Genomic DNA, 11275 nt, shown 5'->3' on the forward strand with positions numbered 1-11275 from the left:
TCATGTTACCTAGCTCTTTAGATGACAAATACCTTCAAATAAAATTAATAAACAGCAGATTTTAAGAATGATTTTTGAGCCTAAATATGTTGGGGAAAATGTGGTTTTCTTTTTGAATTGTGAAAGAGTATACTCTTAGTATTGATTTTGAAAACAGGTTCTTAAAGTTAGAATATTTTGTGTACCATCAGTCTAATTTTACAGTTATCTAAAACAATCAACCTGGTGCTGAAAGCCTCATATCTGATCTATTTCACTCTAATTAAAAGGTACTAAATTAACAAATATGGTATTCAATGTTTTTCTCATTGAATTCAGAAATTGGACTACTAGTCTTAAGTTTAACTAAAATAAATCACATTTAACTGTGTGGAGATTGTCCTAAGTCTAGAAATCATTTAATGTCATCCTTATGTCATGTAAACCCTTAGGAAATATTACACCATCCTTTAGAAAGAACACTGTTCTTAAGAAGAACCAGAGTAGGTATGAAAACGGTTAAAAGTATTGGAAGCCAAAAAACTATGGGGCCGATTAGGATGGCGGACGGACTTGCGTCCGTCCGCCACCCTTGAGGAGGAGGGAACGTCCGCAGGGGCTGCGGCGTTCCCTCCGTCCTGATTAGGATGTGACCGCCAGGGTGGCGGTCACATCCTCCATATTTAACATTGCGGCGGGTGCAGCTTCAAGCTGCACCCGCCGCAATGTTAAAAAAGCATGTGTTACATTTACATGCACAAAGCGGCAGGGACCGCACGGTGCCTGCCGCTTTGTGCACGCAAATGCAGGGGGGTACCATAGGTACCCCCCATGTGCACCCCCCACCCCCCATTCACCCAGGGGGCCCGCAACGGGCCCCCAAAGTGAATGTCCGTATGCTTTTCCATGGCGGAAATCCGCCTTGGAAAAGCAGTTTTACACATACATCATAATATGGCGGACGGTGTCTCATAGACACCGCCTGCCATGTTATAGCTTTTCCGCCGCGGTCGGAAGCCGACCGCGGCGGAAAAGCGGCGGACGGAATTCCAGACCCACCAGCCATCCTAATTTGGCGGTGGGTCTTTGGTGACTCCGCAGAGGATTTTCCGCCTCCTCCGGGCCGGAGGTGGCTTCCGCCGGCCCGGAGGAGGCGGAAAATCCTCCATCCTAATCGGCCCCTATGTTTGTAGTTCTGTATCTTAAGGACATTGAGATGCATACAGCCATCAATCTTTAATCCAGCTACAAATGCTAAACTGCACTGGCTGGGTTTGTGCACAGTCTTGTGGCACTGTGTGTTTATCTTCGGTGGAGGAACCCAGATGAACGTCCTAAGTAAGTTGCAGAATAATATCAACTACTTCCTTAGGAAGCAGGGATTTTATACAAATGTATTGCTTTCTTTATTGTTCTTTGATCATCTTCTAGTCTTAAGATATCAACAACAGGTTTTGCATCTCAGTATGTGTTGTCTAGTGAAATGATGGGGCAATACAGCATCCTGTAATTTTAATGCTACGGTGTTCCATAATAGTTAGTTGTGGAAATAATGTATAGTTATGGATTTCTTCTCTATGAATATTACATAGCATGTGGAATTAGTGTTTTATGGTAACGCCTTCATGTTTTATCTTTTTATAAGAAATTCGAATAATTCCTTTCCATTGCAAAAAGTAAATAATGAAAACTTTCCTGAGTTGAGGTTTTTTACACTCAGCTCATATTGCTAATCTAGGCTGATTTTCCTTTTTCTGCACAGATCCTCAGTATTGGCAAACCTGTCATGAGAGTCAAAATAAGTTATTCTCATGAAATTGCATATATTTACATTTTTCATAATTTGCAGAGGAAATTACATCTGTTGTACCTTAATGGGAATGATTTGTGATCAAATGACTCTTTATCCCTTGGTTTGTCTCCTGGATTTAACAATCAACCAAATGGTATTGTCTTTTGCAGATTAGTTTCTTCTCTGTGCCTCCAATCCCTTCGCTATTTTTATTGAAATATTGACTTTGGGACAAGGAGGTGGGCGTAAGTAATAAGGGTTAGTAGCCTAGCCAACTTGAAAAGCAAGTAAGAGAGAAAGGATAACTGAAGGAAGGAGAAACTGACAATAGAAGTAATGCAAAATTATAGATGAGGAAATTGGTTTGAGAGGTTGTATGATAGGGGAACCCATGGCTGCATGAAAGTAAAGTAGATGTGGGTGAATGAATCTGTTTCTTTGTATACATGGTGCAATGAAAAACACAGTCAGCCCCAGGGAGATGAGACTTGGCAATGTCCAGAGAGTTGATTGTATTCTAAGTAAGGAACCAAGTGTAATGTAATGTTAATTTTATTAAATGAGATTGACTCAAATAAGCATCAAAAGACAATTGTCATGTGAATTGTCAAACCCTTATTATTGGAATCAATTGGTATTCAATTGTGAAGGGTGCTTCTCATTTCCCTTTCACTGCGATCAGTTTTCCAGCACTACCAAGCCAGTAGTGAAATATTAGCATGCATTTGCACTGGGTACTTGTGGTAAATCGTCCAATTTACAGAACACTTTGAAGCCCATATAAAGCAATCAACTAGTGAATTCCAAAAGTGGATTTTGCTTTGAAGGGACTACTTTCAGCACAAATGTGAGATTATTTCAAAGCTACACAACTTTTAATAGGCCCAGTGACATGACAGAAGCCCTAAAAATTAGTAGAAATCGAAGTATTTTGATTTTGGTTACATTTAGGAAACATTCACCAATATTGTTTCCGAACAACACCAACTATAAAGTTGCAGGCCACCTGAACCAGAGATGATACACTGAGTTTAGGATGGCATCTAGGTAAGAAAAGTAAAGAAGTGATTAACAGGATGTAGGCTATCCTATTTTTACAACGGTTGCCTTTGGGAATAGATAGGAACTAAATGCAAGTTACAGTAAAACTTTCAGTATTGTAAACACTTATACAAAATGCATAAATCTATCATTCCATAAAAAATGACAATGTCAATTTGTTGAGCTCTAGTGAAACATATAAATATCTGCAGCGAGGGACTCCTACAAAAGTTATACAGCAGAGTCAGAGGCAAAGATTTCCTGCTAGTGACTTTGAGAAAGGGCTGATCATGGTAGCAGCTTGTCAGGCACCAGATATACACTGCACACTTTGAATGGAAATTATGTCCTTTACGATGCATTTTACATCTCCGCTCAATGTAAATAGTATTTTGGAAATACTTGATTATAGTACCCTTGAAATATTTACTAGATTAAATTATTTGTACTCCTTTATAATCCTAGACAATTAATTATGCTATTCCTACTACTGAAATTATTTGACAATCTCCCATAGGTGTCTAACCCAATGAGAGCACCACTACTAGACATGGACTATTAGGAATAATGAAACTCAGCAGACTTCTGGGATTCTGGGTTACAAAGAGACCCTCAAGCTCATCATTACTTCTGCCGAACCAAAAGGCAGCATATTGAGCTGATTGGCTATTCATTGTCTTACTGCCAAACCCATATTAAATGCAGTCCTAGAAGAACAGCTGAGTAAATAATAATATTTCAGATTCTACACACAATCTGTAATTTGTGGGCTCTGATTTCTTGATCTTGCTAACATATTGTTGATGTTCAGCAAGGTAAGTCAAAATATTGAGAGCTCATGTACACCTCATTGCCTTCTTAAAGTCAGCATACCGTCAGATCATGCATATTCCAATCCTTCACCTAAAGAAGGTGAAAGAAAATGTCCCATAATATTGTGATAACAAAAGTTATTAATTCTATTCAAGGATATTTTTGAAGAACATTTTACTGATAAGCAGATTGCAACCAGGCAGTTGACCCAACTGATGCACCACTTTTGGGGTTCTAGACTTTCTTCAACAATAGAGTATTGTGACACTCAATAATCAGTCAAAAATTATATCCCATAATAGAGAATTGATACATTGTCTGATGATCTCCTGCTCTGTTAAATCATGTGGGGACAGTTTTTGTATAGCAGTACATCACAGTGGTGGATCTTCGGTGGAGGCACCCAAATGAACGTCCTTTGTAAGTAGAATCATTAATCCTCTACATTATTTTTCAAGGATATTTATTTAAAACCTTCTGGAGTGTTGCTTTATTTGTCCCTAAATCTATTTGTAATGCTTTAACTGATGGACATCAACTTATCATACATGTGTACATCTGTCTACTTTTGAAGCAAATAAATGGACAATACAGTCAAGTACTAAATTACTATGAATTTCCAATTTTTTATCTTTTGCCAGACGTACTTAATATTTTGTGTTGCTTTGTTTGAGATGACAGAAAAATAAGCTAGATAATAGTTTAAAAAGGGATTTCCTTTCAAAATGTTCCTCTCTCATAATGGACTTTTCTTTGTGCACATTGTCAAGATTTTCTATCAACATCCTACAGTTGGACCACTTTGTACTGTTTGACTGTGTTTGGATTGTATAACACCATACCCATGTAAATTACAATAATCTTAAAAGTGTTCCTTCCAAAAACACATTATTTAAGATTATTGTAAGACTGTGGGAACGGTGTCAAATTCAGGTCTTTCAAACAGTAGCAGTATTCTGAAGAAAGAAAACTTTCTTATTGTGAGCAGGAGAAATTCAGCAAAGGTGTATGCCTTTGGAAATATGTTAGATCATTTAAAATATAACTGAGAAAAAAATACATTGCACTAGCTCAAGATATTTGTGGATTATTGTATCCATCTGTTAGATAATGTGTTAATAATATTGCAAATCACTATGTATTGTAAACAGCTTTCCAAAATGACAATTATGCAGAGATCTTAAGAGCTGTCTAAAATGTCTCAAAGATGTAGATACCTGAATGAAATGTCAAAGGTTCTATAGTATCATTGATTTTTTTTTGTGAGGAGATGAAGACAATTTCAGAAAATTGAGTTTTATCTGCCTATCATACACTTTTAAATTTATTGAGAACAATTCTTCTCATGCATACATGTACCTGCACCACTGTATCATTAGGCAATTGTGGCAATGGAGTACTAGCAGTCCTGTATCTAGCCATAACTGCTTCATATACTTCTTACATTTCCCATTTGTGCCTGCTATTCTGCATCACCAGGTGAAGGAGTGCCATCCATCCTTTGTTTTGCTGCAGGTGCTGCTGCAGATAATGTTTACAGTGCTTCTCTGTATTTGTAACAATTCATCAACAGGTGATAAAATAAATCTAAAACTCAATGTACTGTCTTTACTGCCCTTTAAATTGCTGGTTTGTGTACAGCACTGTGGCACTGTGGGTATATCTTTGGTGGAGGAACCCAGCTGAATGTTCTAAGTAAGTAACATAGCCAGCACTGTGCATTATTTCTAAGAGCTACTTTGTTATTAAACACATTTTCCACTACATGTTTCTATATTTATTGTACCAATGTAAAAAGATCTTGTTTAGTAATGTAGCAATTCATATTCTTGTACAATATATATACATTTGCACATTATCAAAAATTACAATATGTTTTTCTATTTGCAATCTCTAACGGTTATATGATTCTTTTAGGTAGAAAGAAAGGTTAGCCTACAAATTGGAATCCCCATTTTCAATCATGTTACCTAGCTCTTTAGATGACAAATACCTTCAAATAAAATTAATAAACAGCAGATTTTAAGAATGATTTTTGAGCCTAAATATGTTGGGGAAAATGTGGTTTTCTTTTTGAATTGTGAAAGAGTATACTCTTAGTATTGATTTGGAAAACAGGTTCTTAAAGTTAGAATATTTTGTGTACCATCAGTCTAATTTTACAGTTATCTAAAAAAATCAATCTGGTGCTGAAAGCCTCATATCTGATCTATTTCACTCTAATTAAAAGGTACTAAATTAACAAATATGGTATTCAATGTTTTTCTCATTGAATTCAGAAATTGGACTACTAGTCTTAAGTTTAACTAAAATAAATCACATTTAACTGTGTGGAGATTGTCCTAAGTCTAGAAATCATTTAATGTCATCCTTATGTCATGTAAACCCTTAGGAAATATTACACCATCCTTTAGAAAGAACACTGTTCTTAAGAAGAACCAGAGTAGGTATGAAAACGGTTAAAAGTATTGGAAGCCAAAAAACTATGTTTGTAGTTCTGTATCTTAAGGACATTGAGATGCATACAGCCATCAATCTTTAATCCAGCTACAAATGCTAAACTGCACTGGCTGGGTTTGTGCACAGTCTTGTGGCACTGTGTGTTTATCTTCGGTGGAGGAACCCAGATGAACGTCCTAAGTAAGTTGCAGAATAATATCAACTACTTCCTTAGGAAGCAGGGATTTTATACAAATGTATTGCTTTCTTTATTGTTCTTTGATCATCTTCTAGTCTTAAGATATCAACAACAGGTTTTGCATCTCAGTATGTGTTGTCTAGTGAAATGATGGGGCAATACAGCATCCTGTAATTTTAATGCTACGGTGTTCCATAATAGTTAGTTGTGGAAATAATGTATAGTTATGGATTTCTTCTCTAGGAATATTACATAGCATGTGGAATTAGTGTATTATGGTAATGCCTTCATGTTTTATCTTTTTATAAGAAATTCAAATAATTCCTTTCCATTGCAAAAAGTAAATAATGAAAACTTTCCTGAGGTGAGGTTTTTTACAGTCAGCTCATATTGCTAATCTAGGCTGATTTTCCTTTTTCTGCACAGATCCTCAGTATTGGCAAACCTGTCATGAGAGTCAAAATAAGTTATTCTCATGAAATTGCATATATTTACATTTTTCATAATTTGCACAGAAAATTACATCTTATGTACCTTAATGGGAATGATTTGTGATCAAATGACTCTTTATCCCTTGGTTTATCTCCTGGATTTAACAATCAACCAAATGGTATTGTCTTTTGCAGATTAGTTTCTTCTCTGTGCCTCCAATCCCTTCGCTATTTTTAGAGCACTTGGACATAGGATAATTGCTCAGATAAAGCATTTGAAATATACCTGGAGACCTTTGTTTATATTTTCTTGTTTATGCTGCCCATTTCCTGTAAATGGATTTTTACTGAAAATATGTTGTATTCTCTTTCAATCATCTCTTTTTTTGTAATGAAATAAAGTAACATGGTCTATAATCCCATATTTACCTCGCACCGTAGTGCAATGTCAATAAGACTATTGCACCTACTTTTTTGTGGCTATGGCTATTCAACCACATTTAAAAAATTCATATCTTCTCAGAATTGTTCATTTGTTTCCTCCATTCAATACCTACTAAGACTGCATTGCTTTTAATATTCTAAAACATATTTTATTTTATTCATGCCATGCATTTTCGTTCTTTGACAGAATCTATCTTGAGTTGGTCCAGTTTATGAAGTGAATTTTCCCATAAAAATACAAACAAATGAAGAATCTGTTTAACTTGTGACATTTCATATATAAGCTGCTGTTTAATGGGCTATTCAATAAATTAAATAAACTATCCAAACAATTAGGATTTGATTTAGAACCCTTCCAAGTACTTTCTATTAATAGAATGTATAATCCAAAAGAAAGAGCTTTAATAGCGACTGTGGTTTGTACCTATCAAATATTTTAAAAGGTGATAGATATCTGATAACATTAGAAAGTACAGATAATATATTATTTGTTTAAGATGATGCAATAAATCACTGAATTGACTTCAAATTTTCAGCTCTAAAAGTTTTAAAGTATTCATTGACTCCACTTTTCATCTTCTAAGGTGGATGAAATATGTAAAAACTGACTAGCAAATCATTTTATTGGCGTTGTTGCAATAACAGCAAGATTCAAGCATGTAATGATACAGAACAAACCCTTTTTCATGGTTTTCAATACTGTTACAAATTGCACGTTATTCAAATAAAATGTGAGATGTTTTCTCATTTGTGTTATGTGATAAGGTTATCCTCAGCAGATTACTCAGGTGTTAAGTCAGTTAGCTCCTATTAACTATCTGTCATTTATTTCTGTACCAATCTTAATGGTATTCATCTGTAAGAGCAATAGGTTTTCCTTCATCAGATCCGTTTAAAAATAAAAGTGTATAAGTAAGCTTTTGACAGCACATATACCAGAGTTCAAACACTTTTTAAAGCTCTATGGTTATGTGCTTGGACAATATACCATATACCAGTCTTTTTGTGCAATGACCTTGTGTCAAATAGGATCTTTTAAGCAGCTTTTATTAATATTTCTTAGTAGACCAGAAGTTGTAGCTCTTCAATTGCATTTAAGGTTCTCTGGAAGAGATTGTTCTAATTGTAATTTGGCACTTCAGTATCCTTTTATTTCCCGAAAAAGAAAACACTGATTGCATTTCTAAATAGGATTGCATCAACAAATTGCAGCAAAATTATATGTTTTAGAAAAGCAACTGGAATTAGGGAAATACGTGTTGGTGCTGGAGACTAAAGTTCCTATACTATTTTTAAAGTACAAATAAACCTGTATTTCAATGGGACTACATTGTAAAGCAATAATCTAAAACGAATGCTGAAGTCAAGTTTTCTCGTCAGATAATTCTTTAAAAAAAATATGTTTTCCATGCTTTATCACATATGTCTGAATATGTCACTTTATTGTTTGGTTTAAAAGCCATTTAATAGAAGTTGCAAACAATGTTTCCCGGGCAATTGAATTTGACAAAGGATGATTAACCAAAAAATAACAAAATATTTTTTTTAAATGATTCCTATTTTCTCATACTTTTCCTAATTTTCTTGCAGCCGGTGAGACACAGGCTCCTACTCTGAGCATATTCCCACCCTCTCTGGAGGAGGTAGAGAAAAACAAGGCCACTGTGGTGTGTCTTCTCCAAGACTTCTATCCGGCCTCTCTGGATGTGACATGGAAAGTCGATGGTCAAATATTTACCAATGGAGTAGAGAAAAGCAGAGCTACCAAACAGAGTGAAAATAACCTGTTCATGGCCAGCAGTTATCTGTCTCTGCCCCCCATGGACTGGAGTGCAGAAAAGACAGTCACCTGTCAGGTCACCCACCAGGGAAAGACCTTTGAGAAATCTGTCAAGAAATCAGAATGTGTTTAATATTCAACGCCAGCTTTTTCCCTGTGGAACGTTGAAATCATCTCCTTATTACGGTTCGGTGATATATAATTTTAACACCCATCATTTTACGGTAAATAAACTGCGGCTTCCATGAGAAGAAGTACATTAAATTTTGGTATCAATGTGAGTGATTACAAAATAGTCTCTCCAGTTACTTTTGTTCCTCAATCTTATTTAACATTTAACCTGTAATGTCTCCTTTTCATCACGTAATTCAATCATTTAAACCTTAATGTACCACCAATGGGAAACTGCTGATCTATTCTGTGGCTCCTTAATTGTCTTTTGTATTGTCAATAAAATTTGTTTTTTTCATCACACAATATTTTGAAAATCTATTTCTTTGTATTTTGTTGCTAATTTCTTGAATATGCCTTAATATCAGTCAGTTAATACTGAAAAGATGTCAATGGTTCTCCCTTGAAAATGTTTGCGAAATTCAGAAAATCATAATAAAAAGTGTTGCCCTTAGTTACCTCTGACGCCTTCCTTCTTCAGACCTGAAAATAAGACCTTACCTGTCTAACAAAGCACAGCAGAGCTATAAAATTCAATCTGGATATGGGTATGACTCCCTTTTGTTTTAGAATGCATGACACTTAGTTAACCCCTTCACTGCTGGCCCGTTTCCGCCCCTGTGCTGTAAACAAATGAACAGGGGTGGGTCATGACGAACCCCAGCCGTCATCAGCACACGAGCACTGTAGTGCATGACGGCTGGGGTTCGTCATCAGCATGGAAGGGGTTAAACAGACCGTCATGAACAAAACTGGATTTATTATCAATTTTCATAGGTGGATCAGTGGTTTAGCGTTCTAGGGACAGTCTGAAGCTTAAAGTTGTCTCTCTCGAAGCATCTTTTGCTGTTAGAATTATTGCAGAACAGAAGTTTCTTTGTTTGTATGTATGGTTGTTTGCATGAATAGACTGATTAATGAATAGTTATAAAGATTTTGACATGAGAATGTAGTAAGTCAGAAGCAAGCGGTAGACTATATTTAAAATCCATGACATTGCTTATAAACGATTAGCAACGCTTGATGCATTTCAAAAGAGCCATACCTTATATTATTGATCAAACTTAACATATCAGTTTCTGTCCAATGTTGCCACTAAACATGTATAAAACACAATACAATTTCTGGTTTCAATTTTTTCATGATATCCATATCAAAACGTACTAAAGGTTCCTATGAAAACAGAGGCTTATAATGGAACAATGTGTTGTCATTTTGTCTTAGGGTCAATAGCAGAAAAGGTCTACATATTCAGACAGATGCAGCTTGCACAATATAAGATTCAGAAAAACATTACAATCTTATCTATCTTTTAACCAATGTACTGATTCTTATCAGCCACAAGTTACATCTACTGCTTCTCTAAAATCAAGATGTTCTATTGAGGTGATTACTTCACTCTATATATTTGATATAACATAAAGAAATATAACAAATACTATGAGGAAAGAGAAGATATGGATTGATGAGAAGGCATATGATGAACATGTTCAATTATAACTAAGGTCGCAGTGTAAATATACTTCATTAGAACAGTGTGGGGGTCACTTATAAAAACAAAATGCAGGAAATACATACACTGTTATAAATAGATATTGGAAGGATGAGAGCTCAGGAGAAGAGCTAAGAAAAAGAGAAAAGTAGAGTGAGAATTGTAAGATATGGAAGAAGAGAATAGTAAATGTAGACAAATGTGAGGGGTAAATAAAAAAACAATATGAGAAATATTGACTTTGGGGCAAGGAGGTGGGCGTAAGTAATAAGGGTAAGTAGCCTAGCCAAATTGAAAAGCAAGTAAGAGAGAAAGGATAACTGAAGGAAGGAGAAACTGACAATAGAAGTAATGCAAAATTATAGATGAGGAAATTGGTTTGAGAGGTTGTATGATAGGGGAACCCGTGGCTGCATGAAAGTAAAGTAGATGTGGGTGAATGAATCTGTTTCTTTGTATACATGGTGCAATGAAAAACACAGTCAGCCCCAGGGAGATGAGACTTGGCAATGTCCAGAGAGTTGATTGTATTCTAAGTAAGGAACCAAGTGTAATGTAATGTTAATTTTATTAAATGAGATTGACTCAAATAAGCATCAAAAGACAATCGTCATGTGAACTGTCAAACCCTTATTCTTGGAATCAATTGGTATTCAATTGTGAAGGGTGCTTCTCATTTCCCTTTCACTGCGAT

General features: G+C 35.5%; 1 long non-coding RNA gene across 1 annotated transcript; it reads left to right on the forward strand.

Moving 5' to 3' along the window:
* The first annotated feature begins 4000 nt into the window (after positions 1 to 4000).
* On the forward strand, positions 4001 to 9395 carry LOC147678976 (uncharacterized). Its single transcript, XR_015300866.1, has 2 exons — positions 4001 to 4045; positions 8729 to 9395. It is a non-coding gene; the product is annotated as an uncharacterized LOC147678976 (long non-coding RNA).
* The last annotated feature ends 1880 nt before the right edge of the window (positions 9396 to 11275 follow it).

Source organism: Lissotriton vulgaris, chromosome 11, assembly GCF_964263255.1.
Source record: "Lissotriton vulgaris chromosome 11, aLisVul1.2, whole genome shotgun sequence".
NCBI classification, from domain to species: domain Eukaryota; kingdom Metazoa; phylum Chordata; class Amphibia; order Caudata; family Salamandridae; genus Lissotriton; species Lissotriton vulgaris.